This window comes from Pseudorasbora parva, chromosome 8 (genome assembly GCF_024679245.1).
Source record: "Pseudorasbora parva isolate DD20220531a chromosome 8, ASM2467924v1, whole genome shotgun sequence".
Lineage (NCBI taxonomy): Eukaryota > Metazoa > Chordata > Actinopteri > Cypriniformes > Gobionidae > Pseudorasbora > Pseudorasbora parva.
The window spans coordinates 34,361,685-34,373,610 of NC_090179.1; the positions used below are offsets into that span (position 1 = coordinate 34,361,685).

An 11,926-nucleotide genomic window follows, 5' to 3' on the forward strand; every position below is an offset into this window, starting at 1 on the left:
AAAGCTTCACTGGTTCAGAAAGCGTCACTTCGTCATCAATAATTGTTCCTAAATGCTTCCACTTTGTTATAATACCACAACATTTTTGCTGCGGAATATTGAGAAGTGAGAAAATTTCACGAATGGACTTGTTACACAGGTGGAAACCCACCATGGTAGCATGCTTGAATTCACTGAGCTCCTGAGAGTGACCCATTCTTTCACAACTATAGAAGCAGTCTGCACGCCTAGGTGCTTGATTTTATACACCTGTGGCCATGGAAATGATTGGAACACCTGAATCCAATGATTTGGAGGGGCGTCCAGACTTCTGGCAATATAGTGCATCCAACGAAATAACAGAGACTCTGCTTTTAATTTTTTTATTCTAGTTTCATTCATTTTCTCTTTTTTTATCAACACTTGACTGTGGGTAAGTGGCATAAAAATAATAATAATAAAAAATCTGAACAGATAGTCAAATCAAATTTTTGTCAAATACTTGGAGCGACTGGAAATGCTTATAAAAAGGGTTTAAAATTATGCCTTGTATGCACTTGATCGATATCCTGTGAGAAATCTTTGGTTTCAATTGAAAGCTTGAGTGTTGGACTTTTCCCAGAGGTACGTTGAGCTCCCTGCTGGGTCTGAGCAGCAGAAGGAAGGAATGATTGAAAATATGGCTGTATGAAATGAAGAGAGAGAGAGAGAGAGAGAGAGAGAGAGAGAGAGAGAGAGAGAGAGAGAGAGAGAGAGAGAGAGAGAGAGAGAGAGAGAGAGAGAGAGAGAGAGAGAGAGAGAGAGAGAGAGAGTGTCATGCAGCCTCTTACGGCTGTGACATCCGCCGTCAAAGCAGACTCTTTAAAGCAAACCACATCTGACTGGTAATGTAGTCAGTGTTGACATCTGCCATGAGCAACGGGGGCAAAGCGTAAAATGTTTCCTCCAGGGCTGGGCTGGGATGACATGGTGGGGATGGGGATAAGGGATGTTAAGGTGAAAGGATGGGTAACTAATGTACAGCAAAAAACTTGCAGAGCGTCAAGGTATGCCCTATTAGAAACAGCATGCTTATTGATAACAGTGTAATCATTTTATTTTAGAATATATATATTAAAGGTAGGCTACGTAAGAATGATCTAAAACATTTGTCCAATTTATTTTCTTTTTATAAAGAAAACTTTCTTTATATGTCAATACATAATTAAAATGTAAGTACTCTGAAAAAGAGAGTATAAAAATCAAGTGACTCTAGACTGTTTAATCTGCAATAAACACCGCTCATTATTTTCATTCGGAACGAAACAAATGATTGGCTTGGGCGACTGTCACTCTCTCTCGCTACCATGACAACCACCGCTTTCACTACAGATTCTGCCCACAAATGCGCGCGCCCCTAGGAAGAGCAAAACATTCAAAATGCACAATGCCGGGTTTTGCAGTCAGTGAAGGCAAACAATGCAAAAAAAAAAAAAAAAAAGAAAGACAGTAGGCCTACATGTAAAGGCAATGCACAAGAAGTATAAACAAAGAAATCAAACGTGAGTAAATATCGGCGTGGCTTTCCAACAATATCGAGAACTGAGGGACCTAAACTGGCTGAAAAATGACTCATTGCTGGCTGCATTTCTGCTGGACAGGTAATCTTTAATTTTGATTATAAATTTTTTTCAGTTTATGTTTTCATGAAGCATGCATCACTAGCACATGTAGCTGCCTAATATAGCATAACATTACTTAGCATAATGTTACAATTTAGCTAGTAGAGATGATAAATATACTCAATATGCTTAGCTCAAGTTGATCACTGTCGTGTTGAATTGCGCAAAATGTAACTTTAGATAACAAAATGCATATGTACAAGCTAGTACACCGCATCCAGGAACTTTTTTTTTAGAACTAAGTTAGCTTTAGCTACTAATAGTCAACAATGCTTTCATCATGGAAACTCTAACATGCAAAATACAGTATGCTACCCGTTTTTAGCTTTGCCTTATAAATATAACTAGCTCATTACCCTCTGCACACGATAGGATAGAGCTACACCAACCAGAGCAACAAAGGTGAAACAGAGCTTGTTGATAGATTAAACATTTGCCGTATCCAGTCGGCAAAACTCAGAACACATCTTCCATTCTAACAGAAAAGCTTAACTCCAAGTCTTCCAGAGTCGCGGTCAAAGTTGATTCGAAAGACCGCCGTTTGCCAGTTTCTGTGTTTACTAGAAGCACGCAAACGCAACTCGGCCGTCGTCATTATGGCTCCGCCCATCGACTCTATACACGATGTGATTGGCCCGGCAAGAGTTAGGCAAAAACAGCTCAGAAGGGTATTGAGAGTTGCTAGACGACACTCACGGGCAGATTAAATTTGCTGCCGCTAGGGTGCGTCTAGATTTCTTGGCTAACCTACCCTACCTTTAAATATGTGTGCAAAAACATTATACCATTGGTGCGTCTAAGTGGAAGAATTTGCTAAGCCATTCGTGAAATCAACCAGCCTCCATCCACATGAACTAATAGTGACAAGGTGAAATATTGACTCTGGGTCGGCAAAATTATAAATATCAGATCTTCAGGAAGGAGTGTGTCATTTTAACCACAGCACAGGAAGTCGATAACAGATCAACACGAGGAAGGTCTTTCTGTTTCCTTTGTACACGATTGGCTGTGTAAACAGTGAGGCATATAGAGATGACATTTCCCGAGTTTCTTGTTATCTGTGAACCCGGCACAGGCCTTGAGTCTTCAGTGAAGATTCCAGCTGCCCATTATAGCCTGCTAGCTGTTACTCACACACTGAGTCAGAGCCTGAAAGGTCCTGCCTTCCCACCACAACAAGCATAGATACCAGCTCATTCTGCTGAGGCTGACCTTCCTGCGTCGCCAAATGAATTAGTTTCCAGCATTTATTCATTTGATTCTATTTAAAAGCCAGCTGACACAAAGGCGTATCAAGTATCAGAATAAAACTCCCTCAAATGAAAGGACCACCGTCAGTGGGCAGCATGTCTCTGCTGAGTCTTCCTTTGCTTTCTGACCCATCCAGTCTGCCAAACAAATCCATTAACATGCACTAAACACGCAGAAGACTGATGCGTTGTAAGTGAACTTTGTGTTCTTTACACGCGAGTCTAACGGGAGAGGTCTTGCCCCAGTGCTTGGCTCTGCCAGGCTTGACTAGCTGCCTGCTAGAAAGATGATAAGGTTATATTAAGAGGAGGATGCTGTCCATCTTTTTGACAGCCCTCACTGTCGTCTTCAAAACCCGTCACCCGACTCTCAACTGAGGACTTTGTGTGTGTTCTGGTCTGTCAGAGTTTGTGATATGGCAATGCTGAATGGTGCTATGTCACGATTTGTGGTTCATTACCATGAAAAGCACTTATTACTCCTCATTACTCATTTTAATCATCTCCCGTTGCATTTTACTTATTTTTGCCTCTTAATTTTCAAAATCAATCACTTTGGATTGTATTTCACCACTCTGTGTTATTTTGAAAAGCATGTATTCTTTAGTTTGCATTCTAAAAATACAATCAGTTATTTTTCTGTCCCTTCCCGAGAAAACATATAGACACAGAATTCACAAAATAGTCATTATCTTATTTTTTGATTACTCATAATCCATTTTGCCAGGTGATAAATGCATTTAAATGGCGCTGTGCTGTATTTACACTGACAGCAAGCGTAAAAAAGTGCATAATTTCTAGCCTTGTGTAAAAATAAGTACACAAAAAGAGTACTATAATGTAATATATAGGGGTGACCCCTAATAGTCGAAGATTCGATGCATCGATATGCGGAGCCTGATTCGACCACCGATCTTACGGTCGAATCTTCGCGGGTGTTATGAAACGAGGATCATACCATTTTGGCAATATGGGGGTGCTCAATATTCTAAAGACGTGTCGCGGCGCTGAGCTGAGCTGAGCATCGGTTTGCGACCCCTTTAAGGGCGCTGAGCTTCGCACCGCGCCTTTAAAATTAGAACACGTTCGATGAGTGTACACACACCGGCGGCAGCATTCAGTGCATGTCCGCGGCCACTCGGGAAGTTGTTTAAAATCCTGCTGCACCACAGAGCACTTTCGTGCAGCTCATCTGTCAGTCAATTCAAAATTTAGCTCACGTGTATATAATGTGCGTGTCAGGTGGCGGTGTGAGTGAGATCCTGAGGCGCGCGGGGCTGAGCTTCGCGTATGTCTTCACCCGCTTCATAGGCACAATCGGCTTCAGAACGTGCATGTAAACGCACTCAAAGTGTTCTTTTCCTCTCTAGGCAGGTATTTTTTTAGATTTATTTATCAAAATGTTCTTTTATATATTTGTGTGAGGTTCTGTATTTCGATCGCGGTTTTAACATGTTATGAGAAAACGGTTTATGTTTATCCACAACATTACCTTTTAGGCTATTGAAACCTAAATAAGAAAGCCATTGTCAGTTTGTCTGTCAGTTTTGGTCGCTTTATTAAAAGTTGTTGCTGTGTGCAGTGTGTAAAGGAAAATAAAAATAGTTTTACCCTTCTGCTGACAGTGTCGTTCCCCTCCCAACCCATTCACACACACAGATTCGACTATCAGTCGACCATAGAGAGATTCGACAATTCTGATTTGATTGTCTAAATCCTTAGTCGAGGACAGCCCTAGTAATATATAATACACTTTAAAAAGGAACTTCCTTAAGTGTAATCTGAATCAAATGATTTTACTTGCATGATAATTGCAAATAAAATAACATTTATTATAGTTTAAAAGGATTGGTCTGGTTCTCCTGCAATTTTTTCATAAATCAGCATCTCTACAAGTATGGATGCCATTCCATTCCAATGTCTATTGAATTCCAACACAGGCACACCTCATTCTACTGAATGAGATGCTGATGAGGTGATCACCTGAACCAAATCTTATTTAATAAGGAAATTAAAAAAACAGTTCTGTGGTCATCACTATCCTCTTGCAGTAGGACCAGCTGAATGGCAAAAACAGTGCTAGTAGTACCTCAAAAGTATTTGGAATCAAAAAATAACTATTGACCAGTCCAAAAAGGTTGAAAAGGAAAGTTTTGAGTGAGGAAAAGAAGGACACAATTCTGGCTTTACTGGCAGAGGGATACAGTGAGCGTCAGGTTGCTTCAATTCTTAAAATTTCAAAGACGGCGGTTCATAAGAACAAGGTCAAGCAGCAGACATTGGGGACAACAGACCTACAGACAGGCAGAGTGTGAAAATGACTCTCCACTGACTGGAATTGGCGAAACTCATTCGAATGTCAGTCAACAACTGTAGGATGACATCAAGTGACCTACAAAAAGAATGGTAAAAGGCAGCTGGGGTGAAGTGCATGGCAAGGACGGTTCGAAACGGCTCCTAGGACTAAAGTTGTGCAAAGCAAGAAAAAAGCCCTTCAACAATGAGAACCAAAGAAGAGCCAGACTGAGGTTTGCAAGAGACCATAAGGATTGGACTGTAGAGGACTGGAGTAAGGTCATCTTCTCTAATGAGTCCAATTTTCAGCGTTGTCCAACACCTGGTCGTCTAATGGTTAGACGGATGCCTCGAGAAATTTGGTGGAGGATCAGTGATGATCTGGGGGTGCTTCAGCAAGGCGTGAATACGGCAGATTTGTCTTTGTGATGACGTATGAATCAAACCCTGACAAGGTTGTCCTGGAAGAAAACTAGCTTCCTTCTGCTCTGACTATGTTCCACTCTGAGGACTGTTTTTCAAGCAGGACAATGCTCCATCCCACACAGCCAGGTCAATCAAGGTGTGGATGTAGGACAACCAGATCAAGAGCCTGTCATGGCCAGACCAATCTTCAGACCTGAACCCCATTGAAAACCTCTGGAATGTGATCAAGAAGAAGATGGATAGTCACAAGCCATCAAACAAATCCGAGCTGCGTGAATTTTTGCACAAGGAGTGGCATAAAGTCACCCAACATCAATGTGAAAGACTGGTGGAGAGCATTTCAAGACGCATGAAAGCTGTGATTCAAAATTCAGGGTTATTCCACCAAATATTGATTTCTGAACTCTTTTTAAGTTAAACATTAGTATTGTATTGTTTAAAAATGAACAATAATTCTTTCCATTATCCGAGGTCTGACAACAGTTACCAGATGTTGCTTTCGGCAAATAAATGCTCTAAAGTACAATATTTTTATTTGGAATTTGGGGAACATGTTGTCAGTAGTTTATAGAATAAAACAAAAATGTTAATTTTACCCAAACACATACCTATAAATAATAAAACCAGAGAAACTGATCATTTTGCAATGGTCTCTTAATTTTTTCCAAAATATACTATCTATCTATATATATATATATATATATATATATATATATATATATATATATATATATATATATATACATATACATATAATGTGTGTGCGTGCGTGTGTGTGTGCTATTTTAAGTTCAATACATTAGATACACTAAATAAGACTTTACAAGGACGATGCCTGTATGCTAACTTTATTGGAATGTTTGGCTAACATCAAATGGCAGGCTTTAGGAAAATATCTGTCAACATGCTGGTGGGGGCAAAACGCGTTAAATGCTGCTGATTTTTGACTTGTCACAATCCATCTCTTGAATCTGTCATTAGGTGCCACCCCGACATTTTTTGATGGCGCTGGAGACTCAGGACTTCCCTGAAAATGTCACAACCTGCTTGAAGCTCTGCTGCTGACAGTCCCCCCAAATGGCCTGAGCTGATTTCTTATCTCTACAGCACATGCTGTCAGTCAATTTTTTTTACACTATGCAGCCAGTGAGTAGCCTTTAGTTAAATCTTTAAACTTCACATGGGGAGCCTGTCACTTTCTCTGAATGCCTCTGCTACACAATTGTTACACCGGAAAAACTAAACTGACCAATTCTCAAAAATGGGCCGCCATTGGCCAACATGTGTCCCGGCCTTTAAATGTCTCTCATGGTATTTAAAGACACGGAGGGAAAACATTTTCAATAAGTAATTAAAAAACAAAAAACTTAAATTAGGATAAAAAATAATCTAAAACATAATGAAAATATATTATTATTATTATTATTATTATTATTATTATTATTATTATTATTATTATTATTATTATTATTATTATTATTATTATTGTTGTTGTTGTTGTTGTTGTTTTTTGTTTAAGTGACCCAGTTAAGTATTCTCAAAGTAAATGTTATATCGCTCCCTGATATGATTCAGGCATTCAATTTCATATATTCATTCATCCACTGCATTAGCTTGTTGATGAACTTTTAGCTTGCAATAGCAGACATTAGCATCTTAAATGCTAAGCAATAACATCTCCTTTAGCAGAACCGTAATGACATTAGTTGTCATTTGCCCCACTGCAATTTAAAGTCTTCTAATAATTCCGACATAATTGAATATTAAACTCTATTAAACACAAGTCTCCCCCTTTCTCATCTTGCTCAAAAATACACAAAATAAGACTCTTGATTTAGCCATATGCAAAGCATGCTGGGAACTGACAAGCCCTGCTCATTTTCGGTTAATGCAACACAAATCAATGTAATCTCAACACAAAACGATTGAGTCAACTTAAATTTGACTTTTAATTAAGTGGATTAAACACAATCAAATTAAGTTAAGACAAAATATATAGCAAGTTGGTTGCTTTCGCTCATTTTAATTAACAAGCAGTAAAATAATTGTTTTCACTGTAGATTTCTGTGATTTTTGTAACTAACTATGAAGACGTTCATAGTAAAGCAAGACAAAGCAAAAAATAAATAAAATCATATAAAATGTAATGCACGTCAATGCAATATAATATAACAGAAAAATAAAGTCTGTTCATATTGCTGATCAGAAATAAAAGCATCAGATGTGATTCACTGATAATAAAGACAGCTAAAATCACAGCTTAGAGACTGGATAATGACCCACGGATTATAGTGTGTGAAAAGAGAATCTAGTTTCCAGGACGTTTCTGCAGTCCCCTTGTTCTCATTTCTGCTTGTTCATTCTCCCATTATGATCCGAGAAAGATTTCCAATGTGATGCATTCTGGGTTTTAACACAGCTTTCTCCAGTCACTGGAATTCAGACTCATTCCCCATGCCTCTAAGGCAGGAACATTGACCCAGAACCATTAATAATGCATGAAGAGTAAGACAATCCATGTGAGTTGAAGGAGTGTTGGAGAAGGTCTAAACGCCTTGTCAGAAACTCCATATTCTTTTGGGCTTTACATGTGTAAGCTACAGCTCCTGGCTAAAAGGGATAGTTCACCCAAAAATAAAAATTCTGTCATATTTTTACTCATCCTCATGTCATTCCAAACCAATATGCTTTTCTTTCTCTTCAGGACCCTTTGGTATCACTTTTTTTTTACCGCACAGGGATTTTTCTATATGCAGGGTACTCCAATAGCACATTTCCACTGTTGGGACAGTGTGACAGGGCTTTCATCGGACTGAGCTGGGCTTATAGTCTCGGAACTGTAACGCCGGGCCCAAAACCAAAACCAGGCTGTGTTTCCTGGATCAGAAGCCCCGCATCACTTTACTAAAACCCGCCCATAACACGTCTCTCTCTGGAACAACGTCACACAAACCCATCATCTCATCAACAAAAGGAAGTGTAGCTGCTGTTTTTTAACATTTTTATTGTTTACTTAAAGTTGTAAAACCCAAGAATTCACCGTTTTACAATAATGTGAATAATAAAAGTGATACATTTATCATAATAAATTAATTTGTCGAGATTACCTTTATTTTACAAAAGAAATAAGGACACGCGCATTCGCGTCCATTTCTGTTTATTTGTCTACAACGGATCACAAACTTTTATATTGTTCTTGTCAGTTTTTGCTATAAATACCTGTGACTGTACTTTTATTTGCCTGTTAGTTACATGTTTCATATTGTTTAGAACTGGGTTTAGGGTAGAAGTGGGGTCAGTTGCTCCAAAATATGAAACTATAGCCTATAACGAATCATAAAATCATGTCTGCTTTTTTTTTTTACAAATGCAAAAAAGTGCATTCGTCTTGATCTGATGCATTGGGCAATCAACTGAAATCAATGGAGTACTATGCACGTCAAATAATAACGCTTAAGGGATCTTTGTATTAATAATTGATGCAGAGAGGTCCTGATCAAGCGTCGATATGTGATGAGTTGGTGAGAATATGTTTCTCTCTCTCTCTCTCTCTCTCTCTCTCTCTCTCTCTCTCTCTCTCTCTCTCTCTCAAAGTACCCTGACAAAGTTCTCAATGCTTCGGTGTTTCGATTTCACTATACTCTGTGCCCCATAGACTAGTGTTATAAGCTAATCTGTTTTTAAAGATAAAACTCTTTACATTAGATTTCCATGAAAACGCATCCCAGAGAATGATCTACTCGCTAACCATCCGTTAATTACCCCTAGGTTAATTTCTCACCGGAGTTGTCCTTTAAGAGACACCTTTATTTATTTACAGGAAACTTTGCCCACAGCATGCTGTTGGTGACTGTCTAAAAATTACAGCTCATAATAAAAAAAATAAATAAAAAAAATTCCCCTGCAATGTTAAAGAACTCCAAATTGTGACCCTGGTTGTCGTTTCAAAAAGGTACAAGCTTCTTGTTACAGACATTCAGTTATGTTGGTCTTAGTTTCATTTTCATTGACTTTTAGTTTGTTTTGATTTGTTTCCTGATTTCCTCTGGTTTTCCCATCACTTTAAGTCTTCTAGCAGATTTATTAAATGATCAGTGGTGTTTGTCATTATTACCCAGATTTAACATTTGTATTTTCAGTTCTCATTTATCTGGTCTCATTTTTGTTAAGTTTGTGTTTACTTTTGATGATTTGTTCTTAGATTTCTCTTTGGAGTTTCATCTTTGTGTGCTTTACCACAACCGTTGCTGCACTTCAAGATTTTACAGTGTTAACAGGAGTTCCACAACAGAGTGAAAAGAAACTTCTCTCTAAAGAAATATTGTGATTTTAATTGTAAAAGACTGTAAAAAAAATATATATTATGGCTAAAAACAGTTAATTGGTTTACAAAGTTTTCGTACAATATACATTGAATAACCTTAATAGATCTAACCTTATATTTATTGTAATTTCCCAGAATTCCCTTGCGTGATTCTTCACATTTGATGTATTCTCTTATAAATATCTGTTTCTTCTTAGTTTTTTTTTTCCTAATCAGTTATGTACATTAGGGTTTTATGTTATATGTTGCAACATTAATTTTATTGCATTTTTATATATTGCCCTCTATATATTAGTATTGTTCTCCTAAAAGCTACTTGTGATAAATTTTTATTCATCATGTGATTCAGCATCACTGTGACTGTCAGTATTATATGGTTGTCAGTATATATCAACGTTATATATTAGTATTGCAATAGTTTGGTAGTTTTATATTACAGCTAATTAATATATGGTTAATTACTGTGAATTTTACTTAAATCTGGAAAACCTAAAATGTTGCTAACATTTTTTTACGGTAAAGGTCTGGCAACTGCAGCTGCAATTTTTTACAGTAAACTTTACAGGATTATTATTTTTTTATTTTTTTTTTTTTTTTTTACAGTGAAAGCACTATTAGGACAGTAATTGGTTCTTTTGTGCATGTCCATAAAAATACATTTGTATGCCACTTCAGTGATAACTCATATTTGATGGCTGCTCATGTGGTCGGTCGAATGATTGTCTGCTTAAATAAAATGTTGGCTTGGGATAATAAGAATAAATAAACATAAGAAAACACATAATTTGACAGTTATTGTCATAATAACAGCCCATTTCAAATGGTACGTGCTTTTCTTCTTTCTCTTTTGAGAGGTAATAAAAGGTAATTCTTGTAAACACTTTCCAGCATTTCAGTGATTCAAATGTAGGCTAGTTCTTTTAAATGCATCCACATTACATTGAAGTGCAACAAATATTGTGTTCTGCAGTGTCCAAAAAGGATATAAACTGTAAATTTTAAAGCAATCTCTTTTGAAAACTTCTGACAGCAATTCAATTACCACACGTACATCGTGTTTGTCTAAAAACAGTAACTCGGCCAGGGATTTTTACGTGGGAGAAAAATATGGACATTCAGGATTCAGACGGCATGCAAATGATGAAAATAACTTATGATACCACGAGAAACAATTACCATCCGAATAGGGCTTAAGACTAAAGGAAAGGATATAAACCTGGGTTAAAAATATTTAAAAATTCTCCTGGGGCGGCAGTGGCTCAGTGGTTCATGTAGGTTGTCTACAAACCGGAAGGTTGGTGGTTCTGACCAAGTGTCGAGGTGTCCATGAATGAGACACCTAACCCCCAGCTGCTCTCGACTAGCTGGATGGTGCCTTACATGGCTGACATTGCCGTCGGTGTATAAATGGGTGAATGTGAGGCAAAATGTAAAGCTTTGGATGGCCATAGGGTCTGTTGAAAGCACTATATAAATGCAGTCCAATAGGCTTCACTCTCCTTAAATTCATAATCCACAGTAGAGAATGAAACCACAAGATGCATGATACTTTTAACAACAAGACACACACACACACACACACACACACACACACACACACACACACACACACACACACACACACACACACACACACACAAAAAAAATAAAATCAAATAAATAAATACAAATTAGTCAAAAGTACCTTTAGTAAAAAACATTTTTTCTGCATAATTATCTGCCTAGCTTTTTACATGGGATCACGTCTACCTAAATGAGTAAACTCCACATACTATTTCTATTACTAATTACTAATAAAATGATGACTAATTCACTCATATAGACCAGTTTATCAATGGTAAGACATCATCTGTATTTTTGTAAATAATAATATCATGGTTTATATTCAAACACACTATGGTATATATCAGACTAATATAACATTAATATACAGTATAGAGTCCACTGAGGGCAACGCATAACAACTTAAACCTCAACTGTGTAGCTCAATA

The 11,926-nt window shown here is 37.5% G+C and overlaps 1 long non-coding RNA gene across 1 annotated transcript; it reads left to right on the forward strand.

The window, feature by feature from the left end:
• Positions 1–320: 320 nt before the first annotated feature.
• On the forward strand, positions 321–8,296 carry LOC137085250 (uncharacterized). The gene is made up of 3 exons (XR_010906944.1): positions 321–412; positions 6,593–6,757; positions 8,031–8,296. It is a non-coding gene; the product is annotated as an uncharacterized lncRNA (long non-coding RNA).
• Positions 8,297–11,926: the final 3,630 nt, after the last annotated feature.